This window comes from Martes martes (genome assembly GCF_963455335.1).
Source record: "Martes martes genome assembly, chromosome: X".
NCBI classification, from domain to species: Eukaryota; Metazoa; Chordata; class Mammalia; order Carnivora; family Mustelidae; genus Martes; species Martes martes.
This window is the reverse complement of record NC_137897.1, coordinates 10463419-10471038: the sequence shown is the minus strand read 5'-3', so window position 1 is coordinate 10471038 and position 7620 is coordinate 10463419.

Sequence of the window (7620 nt, the reverse complement as noted above, 5' to 3'; positions counted from 1 at the left end):
ACACTTGAAATAATTACTTCCTATGGTTATAATGCCAGTTTGATATATAGCTGGGTTCATTTGTTTTAGTTTGTTTTCAACTTGAGGAATTACTATTTTTTTGACATTCTGAAATATTTCTTAGCTTTTTTTAAATTACAGAGGAACGCATTAGTTTTTATGGGCATGAGTACCTAGCCTCCTCTTAGTTAATGTCCCTATGGGGATCTACACAGAACCTCTATGAATTTTTGGTTGGTTCTCCCAGCTCTCCATAATGGCCTCTGTGTCAACTTTTCTAATAATTAGGCTCTTATAAATATTCAATTATAGATACTTACTGAATTTGGATAAGTGCCTGAAATTGTTTCATCTATAGGCACCTCTTTTAATTCCCCCCTCCCCCCAAATTCCAATTCTTTTTCTTTTCTTTCCTTTTTTTTTTTTTTTTTTTTTTTAGAGAGAGTGTACCTGCACTTAGGAGCCGGTGCTTGAGTAGGGGGAGAGGCAAAGGAAGAGGGGGGGAGAGAGAGCGCCTCTGCAGGAGGCACCACACCCATCCTGGAGCTCCAGGCGGGGCTCCATCTTGGAGCTCCAGGCGGGGCTCCATCTTGGGACCCTGAGGTCATGACCTGGGACCAAATCAAGAGTGGGACACTTAACAGACTGAGCCCCCCAGGTACCCTCAGTTATTTTTCTTTCAATAGGCTTGGGGGTTTTAAACTGATGGTGCAAGAGCAACTGAAAGAAGACTCACGGGCTCTAAAGAAAGAGGAAGTAGGGGCGCCTGGGTGGCTCAGTGGGTTAAAGCCTCTGCCTTCGGTTCAGGTCATGATCCCGGGGTCCTGGGATCGAGCCACGCGTCGGGCTCTCTGCTCAGCGGGGAGCCTGCTTCCCCCCTCTCTCTGCCTGCTTCTCTGCCTACTTGTGATCTCTGTCTGTCAAATAAATAAATAAAATCTTAAAAAAAAAAAAAGAAAAGAAAGAGGAAGTAGCCGAAGTCCCCTGGCTAGGTCTCCTGGAGAGGAGGCTTCTCACCGCAGGGCTTTGCAGGGGCTGCACACCCACGTGGCTGAAGGAAACATTGTTTACAACCGGCATCCTCTTGATTGGTTGGTTTCCCTGCCTGACTAGTCATAACAGAACTTTTAATAACGTTCCTGTTTGGAGGCCTTGGGATTTCATTTCCCAAATCAATTCCTGTCCTTGTCGGGATCTCTTTCCAATAAAGATAAGCAAGAACAAACTTCTTATGTGATTAGAAACTTCATAAGGAGTCTGCTGAGCAAATCTGAAGCAATTGAGTTTTCTTCATATCCTTTTATCCAAGAAGATTAAATACAGTCGTTTTCTAGTGCAAGCTAATTAGCGTCTCTCTTGTGTCCGGGGAAGGAACACACATTTTGCTTTCATGAAGACAACACGCTTTTCATGGTAATGTGCCTCTGGCTCCGGAGGAGAATGGAGAAAAGTTGCTGTTGAAAAATTGATTGTCTTCTTTCCCCTCTCTAGATTATAGAATCTAATACTGAAGGTTTTCTGGCAACGTGTCATTTGGATGTCCTTTACCTTTGAAGAGTGGGGGTGGAAAAGAGCAAAGAAAGAACTCAATGAAACATTAAAATCCCATTTGAAAAATATGGGCCCTAGAAATAAAACTCAGAAAATAAGAAATACAAGTGGAAAACATGTACCTCATTAGTGGTTAAGGGCCGTACCTGTGATTTTTAAAATAAGGATTTTTTTTTTTTTTTTGCCTATCCAAAAATGTGATTCCCCAACACAAAATACTTGGTAGCGGTAAGAGCGTAGTTAAATAGCTACTTACAAATAGATGTTGGGAGTCCAAATTCATCAGCCTGTCTGGAAGACAGACTGGAAATGTGCCTCAGAAAGCTAGATAACTCATTTCCCAGGAATATATTCTAAGAACATGATAGGAATGTAAGCATCAATTTATGGAAAACAATAGTCATTGTAATACTATTATGGCAGAGAATTAGAAATAAAAGACATGTAAAGACAAAAATGGTTATAGAAATTTGGTACATCTATATAGTAAAATCTTTGGTAGCTTTCAAATATTTTTTTAAAAGATTTTATTTATTTATTTGACAGGTCACAAGTAGGCTCCCTGCTGAGCAGAGAGCCAGTTGTGGGGCTTGATCCCAGGACCCTGAGATCATGACCGAAGCCAAAGGCAGAGGCTTAACCCACTGAGCCACCCAGGTGCCCCAAATATTTCAAATATTTTGAAAGAACGAGGATGGCATAGGAAGTGTTTATAGTGAAATAAGTGAAAAAGGAAGATATTATAAGGGTTACAATTTTGTAAACAAAACAAAAGCAGAAAACATTCTATCCCCACTCTTTCCCTCACACTTCCATACACATAAATGAAATACTGGAAAGAAACACACTAACACATAAAAATAACTTGATTTATTTCTTTATGACTTGAGTAGTTTCCAAATTTTTAACAATAATGTTATATTACTTTATAAAAAGTAAATGGAGGATGATTTCTAGAATATTCATTGGGACAGGCATGTATACCTTCATCTTCCAATCAATACCCACCAAAATGTACACAAGAAAATTTTAACTCCAGCCCTTATTTGGAAACTAGGAAAAGACCCTAACTCTTTACCAAGTGTCTGGAGAACAGTGACCAGGTACAATAAAATTAGTCAAAGTTGAGAAGGCTTTGGAGCCAACAACACTTTTTCCTACATTTGAGGCTGGCGCTGGAGGACTAAAGGTGAGAGAAGGTTCTAAGGACCAGTCCAAGGTAGAGCTGAGGTGTGAGCGGTCTTTAGCAAGAGTGACTGAGGAGAATTACTTGTTTAAGCCTTTAAAGTCTCTAGTTTGCAGCTGAGTCTAAATTTTCTTGATACAATGACATAAACAATTTTAATATGAGTAATTGGGTTAAAAATCACAGAGGCAGTCACACAACTGGGGGGTGAGGGGAGTTAGAATTTTCCCTTATCTCCCAAAAAATTGTTAGGAGATATCATTCCATTTCCATTTTACATTTAAAAAATTAATATATTTTATACAGGTGATGTGTGTTTGTTAAAATTATAATTTAAAATAAAATATATACCTATAAACTTACCAGAGAGGGACTAAGAGCTAACAAAAAAGTAATTATGCAAAAAAGAAAAAAATAAAAGGAAATGTCAAAAAGCACTTAAAAAGTAAATACCATGGATAATTTATAATCAAGCATTTGTTTTCTTATAATATATAAACTCTTTTCCATTTAATAAGATAAAGTTCCAAGACGGGTGTTTGAAAAACAAAAGTACATGCTCTGTGCAAGAAAAAACTATAATATAATTATATGCTGAATGTAAGAGGGAAATGTATACAAACGAATCGGATTAAATGATTTGGAAGTAAAAGAATGTGGGAAATACATTAGGCTGATACAAAGCAAATCGAACTTCATTAGTGATTAAAGAACATTCAGCAGGACAAAGGGTCATTTTAAAACAATGAAGGGTGAAATCCACAACAAAGATGCATCTGTCAGAAGCCATTATATCCCAATTCACATAATAAGAAATAAGACAAAAAGTTTTGCAAGAAATGGGATAATAGTGGAAGAGTATAACCTCTCTGTGTGACAGATCAAGTACGTAAAAAGAAATTAAGTTCAGATGCCTCTCCTTGGCTATTCCCGCCTTTCTTAGTATCAGAAGCCCCTGATAATTGGTAACACCAATGTGCCCAGACTACAAATACATGGCATTGTTCAGCATTCCTTGAAGATCGGGGAGGCTCAGTAAGAGATAAACAGAAATTGTTGGGCCAGCTTTCCTGGAAAGTTTTATTTTATTTTTTTTATTGCAGTAAGAACACTTAACATGACTTCTGTCCTCTTAACACGTAAGTGTACCCTATTGTTGATTAGAGAGACCGTGTGTGCAGCGGATCTCCAGAGCTTATTCATCTCTCTTAACTGAAACTTTATGTCTATTGATTAATAACTCCCCATTCCCTTCAATTCCTGGCAACCGTCATTCCAGTCTTTGAGGTTATGAAATTGACTGTTTTAGATTCCTCCTAGAAATGGAATTGCGCTGTACTTGTCTTTCCACACCTGGCTTCTTTTCACTTAACATAATGGTTTCATTATGTAGCACGGTGCAGAATTTCCTTCTTTTTGAAGGCTGTTTGAGCAAACATCGATGTGAAGCGGGCAGTGTCGCAGTGGAATTGTTCGGGGAGCTCCAGCAGCAGGAGCTAAGGGAAGCGTTTTTTACAGCGCAGATGCGGAAGCGAAGCATATATATGTATATGCATATTTTTTTTAAGTAAACTGTACCCGCAATGGGGGGCCCGAGCTCACAACCCCGATATCAAGAGTCATATGCTCTACCTCCTGAGCCAGCCAGGTACCCCAAGCAAGGAGATTATTTGATTGGCTGTAGCTTAAGTGGTTACCTCATTTGGGAAAGCCTAGTTGGCTGTTTATAACTGGTGGTTCTTAACTTTCGATTTCTTTTTTTTTTTTTTTTAAGATTTTATTTATTTGATAGAGCAAGAGAGGGGGAGAGAGTACAAGTAGAGGGAGAGGGAGAAGCAGGCTCCGGAGATCATGAGCTGAGCTGGAGGCAGCTGCTTAACCAGCTGAACCCCCCCCCCCCAGGCGCCCCTAGTTTTAATTTCTTAACCTTGAGGGAGTGATAGGAATTGACTCTGGCTTTGGATTCATTCTGCTTATGTAGGCTGTCAAAGCATTAGTGCTAGGTCTGTCTAATGGCCTCCCTGTTTACTTACATTTTATTTTTTAATTTTTAAAAAGAATGTGTACACCTGAGATGGGGCTCAGATTTACAACTCCCAAGATTAGGAGTCATATGCCCCACGGGACTGAGCCAACCAGGCGCCCCTCCTGGATTAATTACTTTAGCAAGGCCGAATAGTTTTCTTTTGTGTGTACATATCACATTTTTCTTATCCAGTCACCTGTTGATGGACATTTAGATTGTTTCTACATGTTAGAAACATCTTGTTACAAATAGTGCTACAATGAACATGGGAGTATTCAATCTCTTTGAGAGCCTGATGTCAGTTCTTTTGAATATGTACTCAGAAGTATGGATCCTATGGTAGTTTTATTTTTAATTATTTGAGGAACCTCTGTGTTGTTTACCATAGTGGTGGCACCATTTTGCATTCCCACCAACAGTGTGCATGGGCTCCAAACTGAGGGGCGCCTAGATGACTCAGTTGGTTGAGCGGTTGCCTTCAGCTCAGGTCACGATCCTAGGGTCCCAGGATCGAATCCCAGGACTGAGTCCCGCATTGAGTCCTGCATCCAGTCCACATCGGGTTCCCTGCTCGGCAGGGGGTCTGCTTCCCCCTCCACCTGCCCCTTCCCACTCCTGTGCTCCTTCTCTCTCTCTCTCAAATAAATAAATAAGGTCTTAAAAACAAAAGTTTTGAAGGAGACTGATTCAGATGAGAAGCCAGTGGCCTTTTTCTATCCTGTTTTTCTCTTCTTTCTTGACCTAATAGGTATTTTTTCTTTGACCTTTCACTATAGTAATTGTAATTTATAGTTGTTGATACCCAAATACTGAAAAAAATTGTTGAATTTCTAGAATGAAAACTAGTTAAGATGTTCTAGTCACATATTGGTAGATTTTTAAAGATATTTAATATTTTTACATCACATTTGAAGGGATTTAGCTATAGTTTTCTAGTGCTTTCTTTATCAGCTTTTGGTATTGTTATTTTATATTTATCTGATAAATACAGTCTGATCTTACCCTGAGGAATTCCCTTCCCCCATGCCTTAAGATTCTTAGAAAGTGTCTCTGTCAGGGCTCTCCACCTTTTTCTTCCTTAGCAACATGGGAGAAAAGATAATAAATCCAGAAGGCAAAGAGAAGCAGAGATGAGTACAGTGAGAGATCATTAGAGATCAATCCTGGATGGCATTTCAGCCTGAGGATCCAGTCATTCTTGGTCTACCCATTAGATTTTCAGTTATATTATCCAACAAATTCCCCATTTTGCATAATTAATTTGAATTTGTTTTTATCACTTGTGGTCAAAGAATCCTGATCTACAGCCTCAACATACATTGATTGGAACTGATTAAAAATATTATGGCAGATAAATGCAGTAAAGAATTGTTTAGCCTTTAGAAAAAAAGTGTTATAAATTATTGATATGGAAAGATGTTCATGACACATTACTGAGTGAGAATAATTAGTACTTGTAGTATGATTCCATTTAAGTAAAATAACATAGATACATATGTGTGTGTGTATATGTGTGTATATATATGTGTGTGTGTGTGTGTGATTTTTAATACTCAGTGTTAAAAGAACTCAGGAAAAAAAAGAAAGCTGAGAAGTTTGGTGAAGCAAGTCAGAAATGGGCTGTTGAGTTGTTTGTCCTTCCATGTGGCTTTATTTAAGATTGAGTAATGGGAATTTTAGGAATTGAACTTATGTGATAAATGGTTAAAAAAAAAATCAGAGTAGTCCCATAACTGAATTTGTCGTTTGCCTCTGAAAGGAGAGCTATGTTGCTCAGGTGTGAGTTCAGCGCACCCCTCTGCCTCTCTGAACAGAAATTAAAAGGGTGAGATACAGAGCAGAAAGGAGGGAATCTACCAAATGAGACAGGTCACGAGTATAGTTCTCTGGTTGGGACGAGGGCAGGCTGGCTGTGATAGGATGCCTTTAAGCTGATTCCAGGAAGCTGATTTCAAACAAGTTTGGGATGGGTTTCTTACGTGTCCAGTGGGCCCAGGGTCACGCACTGGATGTGCTCGTGTTCTCATGCTTGATGCCGAATAGACTTTTTCATTAGTAGATGTCCCCTGACTTCTGTTGAGGCCATATGGTTGGAACACATCTTTGTAGTGGAGTTAAGTGTTTGTGTCTACATAGCATGTCAGTTTTCCTTGTGATCGGCCTGTGAAGAGGCTTATTTGGCTCGTTAAATGAGGACGGGTGAGATGGCCACTATGACGGAGTAAGGAATTCTTCTGTTTCTGGAACCGAGGGTCAAAATTAGACATGCTCCTCGTGGTGGAAAGTGTCATATGCCATGTGGAGGCTGGGAGCAAGGCTGAGAACTCCCCTCCTGAGGGACTCTAAAGATGGGTCTTCATTTGGGGACTGCTAACAGATGATTCTTTTTTTAAAAAATTGTGTTATATTAGTCACCATACAGTACATCATTAGTTTTTGCTGTAGTGTCTTTTGATTATCACCAGCTTTACAGGAGAGTCGGGAAAAGGCATAGCCTGGTTTGTGATATGCAGATAAGAGGTCTGGAACAGGGTATGTTCCTAGTGTGACGAGAACCGTGATGGGATGGGAGCATTCCATTGTGGAAAGTTAGGAAGCAGCAGTGGTCACCCAGCAAGGATAGCCATTCCCTGCAGAGCCAAGACCCAGCTCACAGTACTCTGTAACAGGGGCGGCAGCAGGTTGGCCATGTAACAGGGATGCTGGAGTGGAGTGTGCTCCCCATCACATGTGAGGTGCTCCCTGAACCTCTGATAAGACTGGTGGAGGACCTTTGGCAATCAAGATATATAGGTGCATGACCCCAACAATTCCACTTAGGGGGGTGTGTGTGTGTGTGTGTGTGTGTGTGTGTGTG